At 45.8% G+C, this 23,169-nt stretch overlaps 1 protein-coding gene across 1 annotated transcript in view; it reads left to right on the forward strand.

Moving 5' to 3' along the window:
- The window catches only part of PPM1L (protein phosphatase, Mg2+/Mn2+ dependent 1L), a 242,204-nt gene that overhangs the window by 57,229 nt on the left and 161,806 nt on the right, over positions 1 to 23,169 (forward strand). The gene's annotated exons all lie outside the window — the stretch shown is intronic.

The following is a 23,169-nucleotide window of genomic DNA, read 5'->3' on the forward strand; positions in this document are numbered from 1 at the left end:
TGGATTTAAGTTCTGTGTATGGTAGATGGAAGGAGTCTCTGAGGGAAGCCAGGGAGACCAGGAGGTTGGCATGAAGAAGGAGAACCTTCCAGGCCTGGAGGATGGCTGTCCAGGGGGAGCAGCAGGTGAGGGTCCAGTGTCCCCGGAGCGTGGAGGGCTTGCCTCTTTTGCGGTCACATGCAATTTGCTTTGATCTGAAAAATTAATGCAGAACTGAGTTTCTCAATGTGAAAGTGCATATTGCTAGGGAGAGCTGAATATTTTCCTTTTTCATGCATGATGAGGCCTTGGAAGAAATACTGATTTGTATTTTTGAAATATCAGGAAAATAACTTCCTACCTAAATGTTGCTCAGTACCCTGGATCCATTCTCTCATAGTGTTCAGAGGTCAGAGCAACTGTTGTAAAAAGATCAGTGAAATCTGCTTTTGTTTTATCAATTGTATCATAAATAATATGAGCAATAATCATGACCACAGCTAACATTTATTTGGCACTTACTGTTTTCCAGCCCCTGTTCAATTCTCATCTCACTTGATCTTCACAAGCCCACAATGGTGCTTGGGGCACCATGGCGAACGCTTGTTGGAAGAAAGGAAGGTCCTGTGGTTGGGGTCTCCTTGCAGGACAAAAAGTTGGGACTTCTTCCTTGGCTTTACCTAGATTAAGGAAGTAGTGAGCCATTGAGGATCATGGATGGCCATCGCCTTCTTTTCTCTGATCCCAAGGTTTTATTGATCCTTTGTTTTGGTTCCCTTTGCAGCTGGCTATGTAAGTCAAGTCAGGGAAGCCTGGGTGGCCTTCATCTGCCTTTGGTTCCTGTGCCGGACTCAGTCCATGGAATCAGCCCAGTGCTTGGTGAGCTGGCCTTTAGGGAAAGATGATAGTCCTGTTAATCACATAAGACCAAGTCAAGGACCTTCCTAATGCCCTGCCCCTGCTGGTGGTCAAACCTTGGTGACAGTGGCTGCCCAGCAGAAGGACCTGTGCTTTGACCTGGCCATTGCTGTGCTTCACTAGAACAAGGCTGTTGTCACCATGGCCCCCTTTTATATATCCCTTGTTATGTGTGGGTTTGGTGTTGTCACTGTCTCATTTGGTCCTCACAACCATCTTGGCATGGGCATGATTAGTATCACTTCCATTTTACTATTGAGGAAACTGAGGCAAACAGTGGAATTGCTCACTGCCAAAGTCAGATTTGAACCTGGGTCTTCCTGACTCCAGGTCCTTCACCCACTTCTCTACCTGTTGGGTCTAATGTTTAGAAGGACACTAATCAGCTAGTGAGTATCCAGCGGAAGAGGGCAGCCGGCATGGATAAGGGCCTGGAGCTCCTACCTTGTTTAAGGTCCTTCCAATTCCAGATCTGTGATAGGAAGCTTTGTTGGAATAATGGGAGGTGTTTAGATGGGAAGGATCCAAAGAGAGAGCCTGAGGAGAGGAGGGGAGGGATAGGAGGGTTCTTGTCCAGCTAGAAGCAAAAGCCTTGGCTCTCATTTGGAAGGGAGTGGGAATGAACCCCTGCAAAGGTAAATTATGGGGAACTGGTATAGGATGAGTGATGGGCTGTGTCCTGAAGCCAATTAGAGGTGAATGATGCCCCTTTGTGGAAGGAGGTGGGGCTGGAGCTGCACCTGGAGCTGCACCTGGGGAGGTTGGCTTGGTGAAAACTTGGGACCAGGGATCTCAGAGAGGTGAACACCATGAGCCCCATTAAAGGAGTCATGGAAAGTCATGTCTTGAAGCTTGAGTAGTTGTAGATAAGGTTGAAAAGCCTGGGCCAGTTAGGACTGAGGGACCAAATAGCAGCTCACTGCCTTGTAGTTTGAAGGGACCTTTGAGGTCATTTCATCTGACTTCCTTCTCCCCATTCTACAGATGAGAAACCCTTGTGCCTGAGGTTGGGGTGATCTTATCATTGCTTTAGAAGGTTTTCAAGAGATGCAGCCCAGGCCCTCATGGTTACAGAGACAGGACGGAGGCAGAGGGGCCCTTTCTTGGCTTGTTCCACGTGCAAACAAGATAGCTGATTGAAACAACTTGGGAACCACCTTGGTACCACTGTGACACAAGTCCCAGTGAGTCACAGAAACATGATCAACTATCTTCCCTAGGTCGATGGCCGCAGGCCTTGGGAGGCTGCAGGGTGGCTCTTGGTGGGGTCAGAAGTCAGTCTAGGAACTTGCTGGACCAAGGGAAGCCCATGCCAGGTTACATTAAGTTGAAGCCTTTATTAAGGATTTACTGTGCTGGGCCCTGGAGGAATATGGAAAGATTAGAAAGGAGCCCATCCCTACCTTCATTAGGTTAATTAGAGGTGAGTGATGCATGTACCACAGGCATAACTGAGGATGTTGGGGGAGGTGGGTGGTCCGGGGAAGTGGAGGGCCAGGGATTTTCCAAATCCACTTGCTTTCCTCTGCTCCCCCTGCTCCCTTCTGCAAGGCCCGGGAAGTCACTGAAGGTGGACAGGAAATGCAGGTCAGCACCTGCATCCTCCGGGACCCGAGCTGGCCCTCAGACTGGAAGGCGCAGCCTCACCTTCCCAGCCCTCCTTGATTTATGACAGTGACAGCTAAACGCTGTTTGTCCTTCTTTTCCTCTTGAAGGCTGCAGAACTAAATGGCATTAACTCGGATTTGACCTCCCACTCCCACCCCCCGAGTGCTCTGGAGCCCGACTGCCCAGGCTTTTCTGATTGGCTCCACGCTGTCCTAAGAGGACTCGGTGTCCAGGTCCAGGAGCCAGCTGTCAGGGCCAAGCGCAGTCTGTGGAGGATTGAGCATGAACCTGATTCTAAATCGGGCGTTTTGGGGACAGAAGATGGAGCCGTGGCCTAGTTCTGCTGCCATTTTAATTCCAAAGATGGAGGCGCCATTCCTCTGCCTCTTCCACTTTGGGAAGCTTTCTCAGCTCCATGGGAAGAATATTAGGAACTGATCTGATGCTGGAAACAGTACTGGCCGGAGGTCAGCAAGACCTGGCTTTAGGTCTTGTGGTAGACCCTTCCTCTCTGGGTCACCCCAGGCCAGTCACTTGACAAGGCCCCAGTTTCCTCACCTGTGACCTGAGAGGAGGGGGGCTTGACTTCTAAGGCCCTTGTCAATCCTAAGCCTCCAGTTCTAGGATCCCCTACTCTTGCCACCCTTCCCCCCCATTTACAGAAGAAGTAAGATGACTTGCCCAAGGTCATTCCTCTTTTCCAGAATTCACTGCCCTTCACCAAACTATAAGGCAGCTTTTGTTTATATGAAGTTGATGAGCAAGACATCCTGGGGATTGACTGGGATTAGATTGAGCCCATGTTGTGTTAAGTTAATTATCATCAAGATCATTGTAGTTGTTGAGTCTTTTGACTGTGTCCCCTTTTGGACACAAGGTACTATTTGCCAGCTTACTTTATAGATGAGAAAAATGAGGCAAAGTGAGTTAAGTGCCCAAGGTCACACAACCCGGCTACTAACTGTCTGAGGTGGGATTTGAACTCTGGACCTGGAATTCTATCCACTATAATACTCCCCGCCCCCCACTGCCCCTTAGCCTCCCTTTTATCCTCCACTCTTCCAGTACCTTAGATTTCTTTCTCCTGGCTTCCCTTTGTTCCCAGCAAATGACCTCAAGTGGGCTTCTCTTGGTCCAGGAAGCTCCTGGACTGGCTTCTGATCCCACCAAGAGCCCCCACCCTCCAGCCTCCCAAGGCCCAGCGCTATTTTCCTAGGAAGATGATCAGGCTCCTGTCACTTACTGGGACTCATGTCACAGTGGCACCAAAACAAGTCATTAGGTGGTCCCTGAGTTCTTCCAATTATCAGCTAACTCTCCTGTTTGCACTGTTTTCTGAGTTTTGCCCAATTAACTGTGATTTGATAATAGACTTCACTGTGGAACAGTTATCCCACATTACTGATACTCCATCAAAAATAATTGGATTACTCATGAATTATCGTGAATTGCTAGCTTTTACAGAGCTCTTCAGAATGGTAAAGCTCTTTCATTCTTTTGTCTCCTTGGGTCCTCGCTACACCCCAAGGCAGGTCTGTTGTGATACTCATTTAACTGATGAGGAAACAGAGGCTGAGGCTTGATTTGAATTCAGGCCTCTTGAATTCTCAGGCAGAACAGGGAGCATTTATTAAGGATTTACCGTGTTGGGCTCTGGAGGAATGTGAAGAGACTAAGAAACAGCCATTCCTACCTTCATTAGGCTTAATTAGAAGTGAGTAGACAATCCTGAGGAGGACAGGGAGTTGGGTGGTCTGAGGAGCAGAATCCCAGGTCCGGGGAGCCTGGAACAAGGCACTTTGATTTGATCAGCTGTAGCCCCCCCAGGGTGATTATGAGGAGCAGTCCAGGGAATGTTTATAAAGTGCTTTGCCCATTTTAATATGAATGTTAGTTATAGGAATATCAATGACTAAGATGAGATGGGAAGTCTCATTAGAATGTGGACCAAGATTGCATAGTGCCGGGGTGGTCTTCAGTTCTATGTGAGGAAGACTTCTCACCAGTTAAATCTGTGGAATAGAGAATAGGCTGAAAGACGGACTCCTTGTCAGAGAGGGTTGGTGTTGAGTCGACCCAGGATCCCAGCGAGAGAGCCAGAAGGGACCTCCCCTGGAAGGCAGGGGCAGGGAGAGTGGTCAGAGCCCTGGGGTCAAGATCAGTGTTTGACCTCTACCTCCAGCACTCGGTGGTTGTATGACCTTGGGGAAGTCATCTGGGGCATTATCCGGCTTCTTACAGAGAGATTTTGAGGAAGCACTTTTTCAGATGGAATTTATCATTTGGGATTTGGGGGAGTTGAAGGCAGGGTATTTTGTGAAAGTCAAATCGCTAATTCTTAGGTGCAGTAGAATTTGTTTCATCCCTATTCAGTCAGGTTTCAATTTATTTATCATCCTGAGAACAAAATACTTTGACAAAAGAAACCATTTACTTACTTGATCTTTAAATGAGAAAATATACTTAGAAAATCAAATGCTGTCCAGGAGCCTGAGGATTGGGCCTGCTGTAACCAAATTGGGGTGTGACCTTCTGTCTCTCTCTGGGTCCAGTTTCTTCACCTAGAAAATGAAGATCATTCTCCTCTTCAAGACATTGAGGATTAAAGCCAGGAATTCTGAGTTCCTGGATTGGAACTTACTTTATAATATTATTTTCAAAGATTACCAATGTATTTAAACTCACCCCCAACAAAGAAAAATTTTAATGAATTTCTTCCTTAAAGGGGAAAATGACATGAATTATTAGAGAAACTCTTAAGAATTTTGAGCTAAAATAATAAGCTGTAATAAAATGCCTTTTGTCATTTTTCATTTTTTTCCTTGATATTTTGCTCATCCATGGCTTTTATTAGGGTGTTTGTGAGCATTTGGTGGACATGTGGTGAAGTCACACCTCATTAATTGAATATAAATTTTCCTTGTTGTTATGTTGTCTCCCTCTTTGCAGTGATTTTGTGTCCAGAACAAACTATTAGTTTATTAAGAAGTTTAGCCTTTTCTCTAGGTTTGCAGTCTACCTATAGATATGATACCTATGGGCATGCAGTTCATAAGAATAAATATAGAAATATTAAGATGACTAATGATGTTCTTTGATTTTCCCCCAGCATATATAAGCCATTGCAGACCTTGAACTCTGTTCTTTTTGTGAATGAAATGAGGATTTTTGATCATTTATGAAGGCATATTTACTCAAAGTGACTTCAGTGAAAGAGTTCTGACTCCATTCTTATTTGGGTGTCCTTGAACATGACCCAGAAATTCTCTGGAAATCCATTTTCTCCTTTGTAGAATGAGGGGGTTGGCTTTGCCATGTCTTCCTGCTGGAAATCTATGGGACTAGAGTGATATTTGACAGAAGCTGAATTCTGTTTTAAAATATAAAACTCCCATGTTGCTTGGGAAAGGAAGGAGGTAAAGTCAGTGTTTTTGTGAGTGTGAGTGAAGACGACTGGACTGGCCCATGCTCCTGTTGGCCTTATCATTACTGATGCTTTCTCCCACCCTTTGGACCAATGACCCTACCTGGCTTCTGATCCCAGGGGTCTTCCCTGTATGTTGGGGACCTTCTCTAAACATCCTGACCTTGTGTGGTCTCCAGTGAAGCTTGTAGATGGTTCTATGTGTTATTTCTTGCTCTCTCTACGGGACTGACCCGTAAATATTCTAAGTGGATTCGCCAGGGCAGCTGACCTGGGAGTGATGATTGACTGCTGAGTTTGTGCCCCTGGATAGACCCTCCTGTATGTGGGACATTTTAGGAAATATAGGCCAGTCATCCAGGAAGAGCAGCCCAAGAGTATTAATGCAGAATCCTGACCTTGACACACACTTTTTATGGGAAAAATCCACCCCATGGTGCCCAGTTCTTTGTTTGACCAAATCTGGTTTCCTGACTTCCTCGGCTGATCTTCAGATAAAGATGAACCCTCTATTCTGGGGCCCAGACTTCAGAGACCCTTATGTGTTCCCTGAGGCTGCTGGGCAACTTCTGGGCCTCAGTGAGGGAATAGGGCATTTATGGAATGACATATATATCTGTAGCTATACATCAGTCATACTGAGGTGAATCTAACCCAACGTGTGGTGTTTGGATCATTTGCTATCATTGTACAGAGTTGCCAAGGAATTTGTACTTTTTAACTCTCATTTTTTCAGTTTCAGATAAGTAAAAGTTGAATTCCCTTTATATTAGAAGTCATAGAAATTTATCAAAAGATAGATTTTTATTTTATATTATTTGTGCAACTCATTGCCATATCCTGAAGGTCAGACTTTTTTCCCTTTCCAAATATTTTCCTTTTATATTCCCAATACCTAGCAGTATGGAAGGCACATAGTAAAATGTATGTTGATTGATGAGCTATCTACTTATTAGATTCTTGTTAATAGTATCTTACAAAACTAGGTGTTTATACTGATTGGGAACATTAGACAAACATCCTCTCTCCTTGTTTGATTAAAAAAAGAGGCTGTGTATGGTAGTCAATTATCAGTAAGTTCTTCCTCTGTCTCTCTGACTGCCTTCCTGGCTCCTGTCAGGTACTGTAGTGTCCTGAGGTAATAGGGCTCACCAAATAAAAAGGTTCCTGGACTGGGGATCCTCAAGCTTCCTGGACACAGATGCAGGCCTGGTGGAGGTGAAGAAAGAAGGGACTGTGCCCAGGGACAAGGAAGGAAGTCTAGGCTCTGATTGATTGGCTTTTAGAGCCTTCTCATTGCAGAGCTTCAGAGATGTTGGAAGGAGTGATGGCCACAGACAGCTGCTACTGGGGACTGGTCCGTGTCCTGAGACGCCCACTTGGAAGGAGAGCAGTCCTGAATGTGACGCTGATTTATTCATGAAACCGGCATGGCAGTGGTTTCCTCAGAGGCTTTTAAAATTAAAATTAAAAAAATAATAGTAATAATTGTAGGTATGGCCAGGTGGCGCAGTAGACGGAGCACCAGCCCTGGAGCCAGGAGCACCCAAGCCCATATCTGGCCCCGTACACCCAACAGTCACCCAGCTGTGTGACATGCAAGCCACCCCAATCCCACTGCCCTGCATAAACCAAAAAAAAGAAAAAAAAGACTTAAAATAAAATAAAATAGTAATAATAGTAGGGGCAGTTGGGTGGCGGACAGAGCACTGGCCCTTGAGCCAGGAGCACCCGGGTCCGAATCCGGCCTCAGACACCCAACAATCACCCTGCTATGTGGCCCCAGGCAGGCCACCCAGCCCCATTTGCCCTGCACCCCCTATAATAATAATAATAATAATAATAATAATAATAAAAAATGTGCTTCAGTCAGTGTTCTAACACCACCAACTCTGTCGCGGGTGGATCACATTCTTTATGATAAGTCCATCACAAAAGTTACTTCCATATTTTTACACTGTTGCCATTTCTGATCGCAACTCCCTCCTTTCGTATTTCTCCACTACCACGTACTGTATTTTTTCTCTCCTTTCACTCTGACTCTGCTGTAGGGTTGCTGAGTGGCACAGCAGACAGATCCCTGGCCCTGGGGCCAAGAGTCCTGAGCCCCCATACCACCCCTTAGGCCCAGCATCCATCTGGCCCTGTGGTCCTGGATGGGCCATCCAATCCCAGCCTCTTGCAAGAAGTAAGAAAGAAAATGTGTTATATCTGACTACTCATCCCCCATGGTCCATCCTCTCCTCCTTTATTCACATCCCCACCCCTTCCCCCTGCTCCCCCCTCCTTCTTACTCCAGATGTCTATACCCCATTGAGTATATATGCTGTTTCCTCTCCTAGCCACCTTTGAGAGCGAAGATTCCCTCGTTCCCCCCCTTGCCTTCCCCCTTCCATATCATTGCAATAGTTCATTGTAATAAAGAAAAATCTTATATGAAATATCTTGGCCCATTCCCCCTCTCCTTTTTCTTTCTCCCATTACATTTCCCTTTTTTCTATTGACTCCATTTTTACACCATATTTTATCTTCAGATTCAGCTTTCTCTTGTGCTTCATCTATAAAAGGTCCTTCTATCTGCTCTGTTAATTGAGAAGGTTCATATGAGTATTATCAGTGTCATTTTTCTATGCAGGAATACATGCAGTTCATCATCATCAAGTCCCTTATATTTTCCCCCTCTCCTCCACTCTCTATGCTTCACCTGAGTCCTGTATCTGAAGATCAAACCTTCTGTTCAGCTCTGGCCATTCCAACAGGAACATTTGAAATTCCCCTGGTTCATTGAAAGTCCATCTTTTTCCCTGGAAGAGGACATTCAGCCTTTCTGGGTAGTTCATTCTTGGCTGCATTCTAAGCTCTTTTGCCTTCTGGTATATTATATTCCAAGCCCTATGAGCTTTTAATGTAGTTGCTGTTAAGTCCTGTGTGATCCTGACTGCAGCTCCATGATATTTGAACTGTGTCCTTCTGGCTGCTTGTAATATTTTCTCTTTGATTTGGGAGTTCTGGAACTTGGCTATAATATTCCTAGGGGTTGGTTTTTTGGGATCTCTTTCTCGGGGGGATTGGTGGATTTTCTCCATTTCTATTTTGCCCTCTGCTTCTAGAATATCAGGGCAATTTTCCTGTAGATGTCAAGGCTCTTTTCCTGATCATGACTTTCAGGTATTCCAATAATTTTTAATTATCTTTCCTAAGTCTGTTTTCCATATTAGTTGTTTTTTCAATGAGATATTTCATATTTTCTTCTGATTTTTCATTTTTTTGGTTTTGAAGTATTGAGTCCTGATTTCTCATAAATTTATCAATCTCCGTGAGTTTTATTCTTTGTCTGAAGGATTTGTTTTCCTCAGAGAGCTTTCTTATCTCTTTTTCCATCTGGCCAATTCTGCTTTTTAAAGCTTTCTTCTCCTCAATAACTTCTTGAACTGTTTTATCCATTTGACCTAAGCTGGTTTTTGGCATGCTATTTTCTTCAGCATTTTTTTGGATTTCCTTGACTAAGCTGCTGACTTCATTTTCATGTTTTTTCTGCATCTCTCATTTCTTTTCCCAGTTTTTCTTCCAACTCCCTCATTTGATTTTCAAAGTCTTTTTTGAGCTCTGTCATAGCCTGAGCCCAATTTCTGTTTTTCTTAGAGTCTTTACATGCAGAAGCTTGTGCTTCCTCATATTCAGGCTGAGTGTTTTGATCCTTCTTGGTCTCACAGGCAAAATATTTCTCAATGGTGTTCCTCTTTTTTCTCTGCTTGCTCATTTTCCCAGCCTGGTCCTGGTTTTGGGGTGCTTCCTGAGCTTTTGGGACACTCCCACAAGGGTCTCAGTGTGTGAGGCTCTGTCCTCCCTTCTGGTCTGTGAATGACCATAAGCACCTCCCTCTGCCACGGGGCTGAGGTGGGGGGGGCCTAGACTGTGATCAGGATCTGAATGTGGTCAGAGCCCCAGAGTCCTGTTCCAGGGGCAGAGGACAGAGCTCTGCAATCTCTCTTCACTCCCCTCCCTCAGCTCAATGGGCTCATGCCCTGGGGGCTCCTGCTTACCGGCTCCACCTGCTTCTGTTTCCGGGTCTGGGCTGCTGAAAGACCAGGCTGCTGGCTGTGTGCCCTGAGGGCTGGGCTCCACGTGCTTGCTCTGGCAGAGGTCCCCCCACTGTTCCCCTAAGTTGTGCCCAGGGGTATAGGTTAGGAAATTCCCCAGATGCTGTGAGCCAAGGCTCCTAGCGCCCTGGGGCTGCCTCTGAGAGGCTGAAGTTCTTTCGCTCTGGTGGGCCACCCCTCAGACCCCGGGGAGCAGAGCCTTTCTGCTCTTGTCCAGGTTACCTTGAGTGGGAGAACTGCTTCACTGGGTCCCTCTGTGGGTTCTGTCTCTCGAAAATTTAGTTAAAGTCCTTAGTTTAGAAGTTTTATGAGAGAATGCCTAAGCCAAGATCTGCTCTTGTCGCTTTCTTGGCTCCACCACCCCTGTGTCACATTCTGAAGAAACAGTGATGTCCCCCTCTTCTCCAGGGCCAGCCTCAATACGGGGTCTCTGGGCTTTTTGATGTTTTTTTGCTGGAGCAGTTCATCTTTGTCTTTGACAGTCTTCGGACTAGACTGAATGCCTTTCATTGAGGCAAAAGGAATCACTAGAACCCTCCAGCCCAAGAAGCTGGCTCTCCATGAGGGTCCTTTGTCCGGGGCTTTGAGCTCCAGGCCGAGAAAGATGCTGAGGAGCCTCCACAGGCTTGGCAGAAGGTGCCAGTCTCTTTCCCGATTGGGAAAGAAGATCTTGGCTGTGAACCATCCTGAGGAGGAAGATTTATAACAGCTTCCTGTGCCAACACTGGAGGGCAAAGACCGGGCCTTTTGTTAGTGGGTTGAGGAGAGGAGGAATCACTTCCTTTAGCCAGTTTTTAGTCCAGGTTCAGTGGGACCCAAGAGTCTGAGTTAGAAGGTGGCCCTGGGTCCAGCCCCCTCCATCTCCAGAGAAGAGAACCAAGGGCCCAGCCCCTGGGCTTGCTGGCTGGGCCAGCCATGTCCTGAGATTGTTTGAAAGGGTTTTAAAATGTTTGTGTTTATATTTTAGTGAGCTTTTTGAAAGCAACTGTCTGATTAAAAATGTTACAGCATCATAATCTAGCATTTATAGTTATACCTACTATGTGTGCAGGCACTCTACAAAGGGCTTACAAATATTATCTAATTTATCTTCACAATAACCCTGGGAGAGCAGATGGGGAAACTGAGGCAAACAACCATGAAGTGACTTGCCCAGGGTTGCAGCTAGTATTTGAGGTTGGATTTAATTTGTGTCTTCCTGACTCCAGCTCTGATGTTCTATTACCCAGCTGTTCTGAATTAGAGCAGAAGGAGCATATTTTTAAAAGGAACAGTACTGGGACTGTTCATCCTTTTGTTTATTTTTTTCTCCAAAAGAAACCCTTAATTTGCACAGTGGAAAGAAGGCTGTATTTGGAGGCAGAGGGCTTAGTCAGAGGACCCTTGGCTCTGGCATTTCTTATCTGGGTGACCTTGACAAGTCACTTGAGAGAATCCCTGAAGTTAAGAGTTGAAGGGGAATCTTGGTGTCCTCCCTGGCCTCAGTTTCCCCTGAACTCCAGCTCCACAGCTGTGATTTTATGAAGGAATATTGACTCAGGCCTCAATGGACTAGTAAATTTATTCAGTACTTTGAAACCTTAAAGTGCTCTATAAAAGTCATTAATCATTGTTATTTTTTCTAATCTATCAAACAGCACTCTAAATACAAAGATGCAGAACTACAGAACTTTGGGGGGGGGGGGAGAGAGAGGAGAGAGAGAGAGAGAGAGAGAGAGAGAGAGAGAGAGAGAGAGAGAGAGAGAGAGTTAGTTTCAGAATCGGAGACTTCCAGACCCATCCATAAGCTACACGCAGATACCAGCATCCCTGTATTTTGCATGGCATATGTAGTAAACATTTGAATTGGATTGAACCAGTTTTGATGGGAATGTTTTCTTTCTTACTTTCATGAGTCAGTAGGCTTTTCTAGTTTCCCCCACCCTTTTTAGAATGGTTTACGATGATCTCTGATAATCTTGGTGTGTTCCTCTAATGATTATCACCAGCTTGTCTCATACCTACTCTCCCACCTACCCACTCCCCCCCACACCGCCACCCCCTACACAAACACACCCACCCACACCCTCAAGCATGTCTGGCCTTTCTTTGTGTCTCCAACACACAGCATCCATTTAGCTAATGTTCGTGGTTGATTATAAGTGTAAGAATGGACTCAAAACCAAACTGACCTGCAAACAGAGCCACTGGTTTTAGAGCTGGGTGGTTCTGGGAGACCTGAAAATGAGTACTTTTATAGGTGGCTTCTAATCATTCATAAAAATTTAATTATCCATGCTGATGGAGGAGAGCTGTGAAAAACCCTGAAGGGTCCATGGTCCTCACCCCACTTTTTTTTTTTTTTGCAAGGCAAGTGGGGTTACGTGGCTTGCCTAAGGCCACACAGCTAGGTAATTATTAAGTGTCTGAGGCTGGATTTGAACTCAGGTACTCCTGACTCCAGGGCTGCTCTTCTATCCACTGTGCCACCTAGCCGCCCCCCTCCCCACTTTTCTTGACCCTCAAATGTGAGGCATCTCTCACCTCCGGATGAGTCTGCATTTGATCTTCTGCAGTTCTTTATTCTGTGGTACTCAATCACAGCTCTGTCCAACTCACTGGGAGATCCTGAGCAAATCTCTGGGCCATCCAAGCCTGTGTAAGGAGCCCTCTTGCCAGGGCTTTGGAGACCCTTTTGTCTGTTGTGGGATCTCAGTTTCCTCATCTGTAAAACAAAGGGATTTGACTAGGTGGTATCCAGAGTCTCACCCAATTCTTAGATCCATCCTCTTGTCAGAAAGCCCTTTTGAGGCTTTAGAGGTCAGTTGACCACCACCATATCAAATAGTTTGTGGCTCTAGAGAGAAGGAGCTGGGGTCTTGTCCTCATTGTGGGGAGGGGTCGAAGGGCTCCCTCCTCCAGGGAACATCATAAACCCACTGTGGCTTACTAGAAAAGTTTGAGGGAGATGTCTGAGGCAGGCAGAGGCTCAGTGACTGGGCTAGGATCACACAACTAGTAAATGTCCGAGACTGAATTTAAACCCAGGTCTTCTTGATTGCCGGCCCACATTCCTCATCAGTCATTCAATCAGTGAACTGGCAGCCTCCTGGGTGATGATCACTGTGCTGAGCATTGAGTATACAAAGATGGAAGGAAAGTAAACCCATCCTAGAGGAACTTCTGTCTGGACACAAGACCACAAGTTCATTTACCTGTGGAGGTGCCAACAGGGACCCTCTTGGTCTTCTCCTGATCCTTCACCCTCCTTGCTGCCTTTCAGAGCCCTTAAACTTGAGTGCTTGGCCTTGGGGACAGCACTGCAGCTGAGGTTGGGCAGGCCTAGGACTGAGTCTTGGAAGCACTGCCCCTTCAAATGGAGATGGAGTCTCTTTACCTGAGAGGGGTCCCTGGTCTTTGCCAGACTTTTAAAGGGGTCCAGGAGACGAAAATAAGGTTAAGACCCTGATGGAGCTGAGATGGACTGTGGTTGGCAGCAGTCAGACTGGAAGGCCTTGTGTACTAGGTTTAGGAATTTGGATGATCCTCCAGGAGCTTTTGCTGCCTCAAACATTTGATCTCTTGAACCTCTTCTATCTCAGTCTAGTTCTGTCTCTGGAAAGGGGAGTGAATTGGGAGACAGAGTATTTGTATGGATAGAGACAACTGTAAGGGTTTGTTATTCCTTCATTGGTTATTTAAAAAAAAATAAATTTTTTGAATCCTCTTTCCCAGTACCAGCTGGGGTCTGCACATTTCTATGTTTGGGGGTTTTTTCCCTATTGCTGCCAGACTTGGAAATTTAGATGATTCTGTGTGTGTGTGGAGGGGCAGAGGAGGGATAGACAGACACAGAGTCAGACAGAGGTACAGAGAGAGAGAAACAGACAGAAAGAGAGAACTTTTGTAGAATCTGAAATTGGGCTCTTTTTTCCTATCTTTGTTTCTAGACAATATGGAAACTCTGATTTTAAAAGGTCAAGGTTTCTTCTATCTAATTAGGTTCTTTTAAAATTCTGACAGCTAGGGCTCAGAAAATTATTCCACTGTGGTTAGTTTTCTCAAAAACCCAGTGTTCTCCATGGCTCTGGTAACCCTCAGAAATGAAGTCATTATTCATTAAGTATTTTTTTCTTGGATTTGCCACTAGCATTTCATTTTTGTTGTTGTTGCTGTTGTTGTTGGGGTTTTTTTGGTGAAAAACAGCTTCGGGGCCCTTGTGTGGGGAGCATCTAAGATGAGATGACTTTGAAATAATACTAATGATCATAGCCTCAGAGCCGTATAAAGTCTTCTTCCTATAGCCAGCCTGTTATGTGGTTGTGGTATCATGTTCATTCTACAGAAGAGAAAACTGAGGTTTCTGTTAAGTGACTTGACCAGGGTCACACTGCTAGTTATGTCAGATTGAGAATTAAATTTAGGTATCCTTGACAGACTTTTCCAGGACCTTGGATCACCTCTGTTCACCACTTAAAGAAATATAAACATTAATGGAAAACGATTGCTTTGAATCCCCTTTTAAGGGATTTCCTAGGAACTTCTTAGATTCTGAACTGGAAGGGTCCTTAGAGGCATCAGTTCTAATATCTTCATTCTACAGATAAAGAAGTTGAGCCTGAGGGTGGTTAAGGAACTTGTACCAAGTCACACAGCTGATATGTGTCTGAAGTGTGATTTGAACTCAGACCTTCAGTTCCAGTGCTCTCTCCAGGGAGCTATCTATCTGTCTAATTTTTATTTGAGGATTGTCACCTTCATAGACTTGACAGCTCAATGTGGTTGCTGCCCCACTGGGATAAAGTCAAGTCAATTCAACAAATGTCTATTGAGTGTTTTCTTTGTTTTCATGATGCTGTGCTCAAATTGGGGAGGGGAAGGAGAGGGAAGTTAAGGAAACCCATTGACATGGCACCTACTATGTATTAGTTGTGCTTCTAGGGTGACTGGAGCCCAAGTCTTGCCTCAGATGCACAGCATCTCTTCAGTCATCTGTAAAGTGGGGCTAACAATAGCATCCACCTCATGGGGATGTTGGGAGGATCCTATGAGACCAAAAAAGGAAAGCATTTTATAAACTGTCAAACACTTCATAAATATGAGCTCTAGTGGAGTCCTACTGGAGGATGTCATGTAGCTATGTTGACTGGTACAAGATGGGTTCTTGCTTTCCAGTGTCCTCCTAAGTGGACCCTCGCTGGTGCCCAACTGGCTCATCATTCATCTCTTCCCAGAGCTGCCCTAAACCTCCCGAGACTTATTTGACTGACAGGTGACCTCTCCCCGACTTTGTTGAGATTTCAGACTACCTCCTCCCAGGTTTTCATCTCTGTATCTCCAGCACCCAGAGCAGGGATTTTGCCCATAACAAGCACTTAACGAATTGAATTGAATTGATTTTTTAAAATAATGGCAAATTAGAATGTAATTAATTTCCATTTTAGAAAGGCAGATAAGAGACTCTTTTGTACATACACTTAAGAACTTTTGTGTGTTCAGAAAACAGGTTACAAAGGAAAGGCAGTAAGACAGCTATGTAGATTGCATTTTTCACTAGAAAAATGAGTTGTAATAAACTATGCAAGAACCCAAAATTAAGAAATGAATGGAGGGAAGATATAAAGTGGTCCAGGCCTCCAATTCAGTACAAATTGTTTCCTAAACAGCTCCATGAATCATGAGATAGTTTATCTCTTGGTTCTTACAATATGTTACAATAATAAAGGAGGTGACAGTATTCTCAAAAGGAATATCTCTTTTACTTACTAGCTGTCTTTTGGGGAAGACAGTAGAAGCTTTCAGAGAATAAGTTAAATAAATCAGGTCACATTGGTCTTATTACACTGGATGGTCAGACTAACTGGTTTGATTCAGGGATTGCTTCAGTGCTTGGTATGTATTTGCTTTCTGGTTTCCACAGGACCCCTGTGCATGCCCTTGGACTAGGGGTGGACTGGTCAGATGACCCCCCTTTAGTCTTAGGGCCTCCTCTCTGAGTTACTTCCAACTCCCATCTAGAGGGTGCTTGTACAGAGTTGAGGCTGCAGAGTGTGAGCTCTGTGAGGGCAAGGGCTCTCCTTCTACATTCTCCCAGAATTTAGCAGTTTTTGGAAGACAACAGGTCCTTAATAAATACTTTGCTGCCTTGACTTGACATGACCAATAAAAACATTCTACCTGGGTAAATGAACTATGTCAACTGAGGGAAAACCACTGTGGTCCTTCTGACACCATTTGTCATTGCTGAGGCTTGTTTAGAATTCCACAGGTCTCTGACTAGCAATGCCTCACTCAAGGCAGGTGAGCTGGATAGTGGATAGCTGGGCACAAGGGAGTCTTCAACTCAGAAAGATCAGAGAGAAGGGTTCACCAGGAGGGTCACATAAACAGCATCCTTCTGAGCTCACAGGATTTGGATCCTTGGACTTCTTGAACCCATTTCTGGTGCCCCATAGTTTCTTAGTTTCCATGGGGGAAGTAGGAAAAGTGGACAGAAAGCTGAACTTGCAACCCAGCATGTCCCATCTGTTACTGCTTCACCTCCTCCTGCCTAAGGAGATGATGCCCCAGGATTGAGGAGGATGGTGGTGGAGGAAGCTCACCTGTTTGTTCTTCTTCATGGTCACCTTGATCCTAAGGCAGATGAAGAGGATCTCCTTCATCCTCATATCCTCATCTCCCCCAAGCAACTGCTGCTGTTTTGGGGAAGAGAAGACCCTCAGCCTTGAAGAATGTTGGGATCTGAGCTACTTGTCTGGGGTAGGGGGGGAGGCATCATTGGAAATATGCTTCCCCTGTTCTAAGGAAGCTTCTTGAGAGGCTTTCTTTGTATGCCCGTCACTTAAAAGCAAGTCTGGCACATGGCAGGTACTCAGTAAATGATGTTGATTTGGCTTGTTTGATGCCACGAGATCTTTGGGAGGCAAGAAGTCAGAGGACCCAGATTCTCATCACTGGCTGGCCACCAGCCAGCTTGGGGGTCTTCCCAGGCCTCGTCTTTCTTCTGTAAAATGGGGAATATGCCTCCTGCCCACCTCACAAGGTGGTGAGGGTTAGTTGTTTTGAGTAGAGAACTCTGCCTGGTCAGTATCATTGCCTACCAGTAAGTCCCTTGAGGCCCGTGGTTAAGGATATGGGGTTGAAGGCTTGTGGCCAGACCCTGACAGATCACTGTCATGAATGTGGTGTGGGCTCTCAGGACGGGGAGGAGAGGAGAATGGAGCAGGAGGTAGATGTGTCCTGAGGACAGTCATCGTCATGTTTCAGTCATGTCCGACGCTTCATGACCCTATTTGGGGTTTTCTTGGTAGGGATACTAGAGGGCTTCATCATTTCATTTTCCAGCTCATGTTACAAATGTGGAAACTGAGGCAAAAGGGTGAAGTGACTTGCCTAGAATCACCCAGCTAGGAAGTATCTAAGACTGGATTTGAACTTGAGTCTTTCTGATTCTCTTTATTTTATTGAGCACTTATCCACTGTGCTTCCAGCTTCCTCTCATGCCCACAACCTCAAGCAACTTGAAGATATACATGTTGTTTTCCCTGAGAGATTGTAAGCTTTATGAGGACAGGGACCATCTTGCTTCATCTTTTTCTACCCCTAGATCTCAGCGTCTGGCCCATGATCCCTCCATTGTGGTCATTTGTGAGCATTTTCTAAGAACCTGATGTGAGCCAGGCTTTGTGAAGCCACAGGGCTCCAGGTGAAGGTGGAAGCACCATCCCTGCCCCAGAGGACTCCTTGTTCATCCATCCATCCCTGCTGCAGAGGGCCCCTCTTTGTTTGCCAGTCAGTGTCTGAAATGTCATTGATCCAAGACTTCCAGTTCATGGTTCCAACAGCTGTGGCCATAAAAGGTCTGAAACACAGTTCTGGCAGGTTGAGGCACAGATTTTTAAATAAGGAAAAAGAGGAGACAAAAGGCTGAAGTAACCCCCGGGGAGATGGCCAGCTGCCCAAGAGTGAGGCAGAAGCCAACCACACAGACACCGTCTTTTCCAAAGGACTCCACATCTTTCCTTTGAATTCATTGCCTCTCCCAGAGCTCCTTAGCAGAAAAGAGCCAAGCCGGCTGCCATCTGCTCTTCAATACCAGCCGTACAAATCGTCCCCCGCAGGAGGCCACTCCCGCTCTTTTGACAGCCCCTCAGTGTGTTCACTTGCAAGTCTCTCCAAGCCACAAGGCCTTGCCACTCTTATTTTCCCAGACATTTCCACACACACGTGTGCTCATATCAGCTGTTCCTGCCAATTTATGACATACATGAGACAGGAAACCTGAAATAAAGGAACCCCACCCTGAAATAGCACGGCTGTTTTCAACTAATGTGTGCAGAGTCAAAACTAGGACCTCGGAGTGCTACGTTCAGATGACTTCTAAGGGTGCTTCCTGGCCTGAGGAGTGCTCTCCTTTGGACCCTGCTCTGCCTCAACAGTCTCCCCTCTGAGCCTCGGCACATTCCCCTGCCCCCTGTGATGAAATAGGGACTCTCCCCTGTTGTGAGAGAAGGAAGGGCCACTCCCCAGAGAAGCCCATGGGTGCTGGGCTTGCTGGGCTTTCCCTGAAGAGAGTCAAGGTGGACAATCTGTGACCACTATCAGTTAAAAAAATATTCCATCAAAGGCTACAGTTGTGAGTTTTAATGTTCATTTTGATGTTGGTTCTCCGTCCTCTGGAGGGTGTAGCCACATGTGCTAGAGGAGAGGGATTGTTGGAATCTTCTAATACATCCAGACTGCTGAGTTGAGAGTGAGGTGACAGATCCAGATCTTGGCTTTCCTGGACCAGAGGTTAATAGCATAGTATGTGGGGCAATGGACTTAGAGTCACAGAGATGACTTGGGTTCAAATGCAGTCTCAGACAGTGGGATCCTGAGTGAGGCGACCTCTCCTGGCCTCAGTGTCCTCATCCTTGAAATGAAAGGTTGGCCTTGGTGGTCTCCAAGGTCCTTCCAACTCTAGAGCTTTGATCTCATGACCTCCAGGATCTCTGAGAGTTTTGAGTCAGTAATTCTACATAATATTAGTTGAAAAAAATACATTAGACATAGACCTTTTATAGTCAAGTCTGCTATGACTTGTTGGAAGGTCATCTACAAGACTAGTGACCAGAGAAGAATACAGAAGAGAGAGGGGGGGAGTAGGGAAGGGAGACAAAGTCAGTAGGATGGATCCATGACATGGTAGACTCTGAGGTGTCTGTGTCCATGCCAGCCAGCCACCCCCTCGACTCTGTGTACCTGATCCCCAACACCCAAGATGTCAGACAGTTCCCCTTGAAACCAGATAGCTCTTCTGGGGGTCTCTCTTGACAGTGGGCCCTTGTCTGTCCTTGGCCAGAGCTCCTGGTTCTCGCCTTTGGGGCCAAGCAGAGCAGGCACCGAGTGATCTCTTTCTTTGCCATAATTCTGCCAATGAGGGGTCTGAAGGCAACGCCCGCAAGGCTTTTCTTCCTTGGGCTGCACATCCACAGTGCTTTCAATTGGGCTTCTAGAATGTCCTTCCTTCTTAAGCTGGGGTGCCCTTAGTCATCCAGGGAAGAGGATACAGTCGTTGGCAGGGCTGAGAGGAACCCAAGACAACTCAAACTTCTCCATTTTCCCCACTGTCCATTTTGGCAAATTAGGAAATAGATCATCAATATTGTGAGTGACAGTTTGGCACCTGGAGCTTACCTCTGAGATTTGTGGAAAGCCTTGGGACATTTGTCATGAGAAAAATGGAGTATCCTGTCTCCTCAAATCTAGAGCTGGGAGGCTGGGCCAGCTAGGTGACATAGTGGACAGAGCCTTGGCCCTGAGTTCAAATCTGGCCTCAGACACGTGATACCTACCAGCTATGTGACCTTGGACAAGTCACTTAGCCCCATCGCTTCACCAAAAAAAGAGAAAAAAGAAACAGAGCTGGAAGGTTCATGTTCAGAAATCATCTAGTCCAGCCCCCCTCACTCTTCAGATGAAGAAACTGGGGCCCAGTTGTAATCTGCCAGGTAATAGCCCCACCACATTCCAAGAGGGCAAGTGCTATTGCTGTTTATTCAACATTTGTCAGAGAATGCCATTCACTTCAGGGTGAAGGTGTGAGCTGGTGGAGCTGCGCAACTTCTCTGCCATGACCTTGCCGAAGTTGGGGTTCCTCAGGCAATGGAGGGGGGCCCTCTGTGATGGGGCTGGGCACATGGCTTTATCATTTTAAGTGATTGTCCAGCCTTATCTTTATTGTATCTGTGTTCTTGGCACGCAGTGTTAGAGCTGTGATTTATGGGATGCCACATTCATGGTCAAGAGTGTTTCAATTATATTGTGCCTGTGGTTTGCTGGGTGCAATGATTTCCAGAACAAAGCCCCATTGCTGCAGAACATGGCAGCACTGGGGCCTCAAGTGGGCCTGGCAAGCATGGGTGCTGCCCTGCTCAGGAGGGCATAAGAAGGGTCAAGTCAGTGGGGTTCCAGCCCCCACCTCTGAGCAAGCACCCACCTTCTCCATGCCTGAAGCCCATGGGCCTCTAAGATTGGAAGCTACAGTGCATTGACTGCCTTGTGTTCTTTGAGCAAGAGTGCATTTGCAGGAGGAAGTCCTACCTGCTGGTATTTGTAGCATCTGTGGCTGAGTCTGGAGCTATCGTTCTGGATGTGTGTCAGATTGAGATTTATGGATTCAGAACAGATATGTGACTGAGCCTGGAGCTGTGGTTCTGGGTGTGTGTCATAGAGATCATGGATTCCAAACAGGTCTGGCTGAGCGTGGAACCATGGTTCTGGGTGTGTGCCGGGTCAAGATTCAGAACAGGTCTGTGACTGAACCTGGAGCTGTGGTTCTTGTGTCAGGTCAAGGCTCATGGATTCAGAATAGGTCTGTGACTGAGCCTGGAACTGGGGGTTCTGGGTGTGTGTCAGGCTGAGAGTCATGGAACTGTGGTTCTGGCCGTGTATTGAGTCGAGAATCAGAACAGATCTATGACTTGGCCTGGAACTGTGGTTCTGTGTGTATGGATGTAGAGATTCATAACAAATCTGTGGCTGAGCCCAGAGCTGTGTTCTAGGTGTGTGGATGTAGAGATTCATGGATTCAAGACTGGAAGGGAACATGGAGATGAGACTCTGACCCCCAGAGTTGTCCTGGCTCCTGCCAGGGGTTGCCCAGGCTGTAAAGTGCAGTGAAGCTTTGGACCTGGCCTTCTGACTCTGGCTCCCTCTTTCTGTCCAGAGCATCCTGGACCCTCAAAGCTCTGCCCCCAATGCTCCTGCACACACACACACACACACACACACACACACACACACACGCACATGCAGGCAGCATGATGCTATAGAGATGTCAAACACATGACCAGCGTGGCCTGAACCAAATGAAAATGGAGGGGAATATTTAGTGAAATAAATAAAAACATAGTAGAATATCGATGATGTAATTATATGGTTTTCTCAACATGTGACCCCCAGAATCCCTTATGACCAGTGCAGTGGCACCATTTTTCCAGAACAGGCCTGGAGTCAGGAAGACCCGGATTTGAATTTCTCCTCTGTTGGGATCATGGCTCCTTTTCCCTGGGCACCATCTTTCTCATCTGTGGTCTCTGAGCCATTATTCCTTAGAGCTTTCCCAGTTGGTTAATACCCCAGATAGATGGAGGGAGCGACTGTTTCGGTGGAGGGAAGTTTCTCTGCTGGGAGTTCTCACATGAATGTGCTTTCCTTCCTTCCCCCAATGCATTACAACATATCACAGCAAAATATGTTCTACTGTAAAATTTACCATATTAGAAGTGCTTGGTACAAAAGGAGGTAACGTTAAATAATGCAGTTAGTGTCACAGAATATAATTTTCAAGCACCACTCCATCATCTGGGGAAGCTGCTTGAGTTTAAAAGATTTCTTTGCCAAATGAGTTGTACATTAATTTCCAGACAAAGCAGTCTTTATTATGGGAATACCTAGATTCTGATGATTCACATAGAACAGAATTCTGTGTTTCCTTAAAAAAAAGTTGAAGAGATTTAAAAAAAAATACAAAGCCAGGGGGAAGGGGGCATGGGTGGGGTGAGGAAGTTTGATGTTGGAATTTTATCTCTGTATTTAGGAAAAAACCCTGCTCAGACTCTTCCTGGAGGTGGATTCAGATATGGTGGAAAATGGAAAAGGGAATGAATTTGGAGCTTGTTTTACCTTGGAAAAAATCTTGTTGTTTTCTCTGTAATTCCCTCTTTAATTTAGGCCTGGGTACAGCTGTCAGTATTTGATCTGCCCTGTCTGGGAGGGAGCCCTTGGGGAGAAGTCCTGGAGAGTCGTCCCTCTCCTTTGAGGAAAGTCAGTAAAGAAAGGGGGCAGCTCTCTTCTCCCCCCCCCCCAACATGAAGGGACCCTTGTAACCTGCACTCCACCACTACCTTTGTTGTAGCTCCTGACTAGACAGTCAACCATAAAAGAAGGGGACTTGAGGTGGAGGGGACTTTGGAGATTATCTAGCCTCTGGCCTTCTTATTTTTACAGAGGAGGAAACTGAGGTGTGGCGAGAGGAAAGGGACTGTCCAAGGAGTTAACACTCGATTTGAACCTCTAAGTAAGGTAGGGATTCTGAGATAGGAAGATTAGAAGGGAATGCATTTTGGGTACGGGCCACAAAAGAATGAAGGGGGAAGAAGGCACATTAAGGGTGGGCAGTAGCAGATAGGCCAGTTTGACTGAAATGTAGAGCATACTTAGAAAAGTAGTCTACGGCCAGGTTAGAGAAGTATTTGTAATGACCTCTTCTTTCTTTTAATTCTTGATTTATTTTTAGTGTTCATTAAAAATAAAGTTCCAAATTCTTGCTTTCCCACTCCTTCCCATCATTGAGAAGGCAAGTTCTATATCAAATATACATCCAAAATCATGTAAAGCATATGTCTACATTAGCTTTGTTGCTAAAGAAAAAGGAAGAAAAATTAAAAATAGCCTGTACAAATTGGTTCTTTCTCTTTTTGTGGATTTCTTTGGGATACAGACCCAGGAGCCATGTTACTTGTCAGATTTAGAGCATTTTTACATGACTATAGTAGCTTTGATTTCTTCTTTTGCAAATTGCCGACTCCTATCCTTTGACCATTTATCAGTTAGGGAATGCCTATTTACAGAGACGCCAGAGGTGGCAGAGGAAGTCAGAAATACTTGTCCATTGAG

This window comes from Macrotis lagotis, chromosome 6 (assembly GCF_037893015.1).
Source record: "Macrotis lagotis isolate mMagLag1 chromosome 6, bilby.v1.9.chrom.fasta, whole genome shotgun sequence".
Taxonomy (NCBI): Eukaryota; Metazoa; Chordata; class Mammalia; order Peramelemorphia; family Peramelidae; genus Macrotis; species Macrotis lagotis.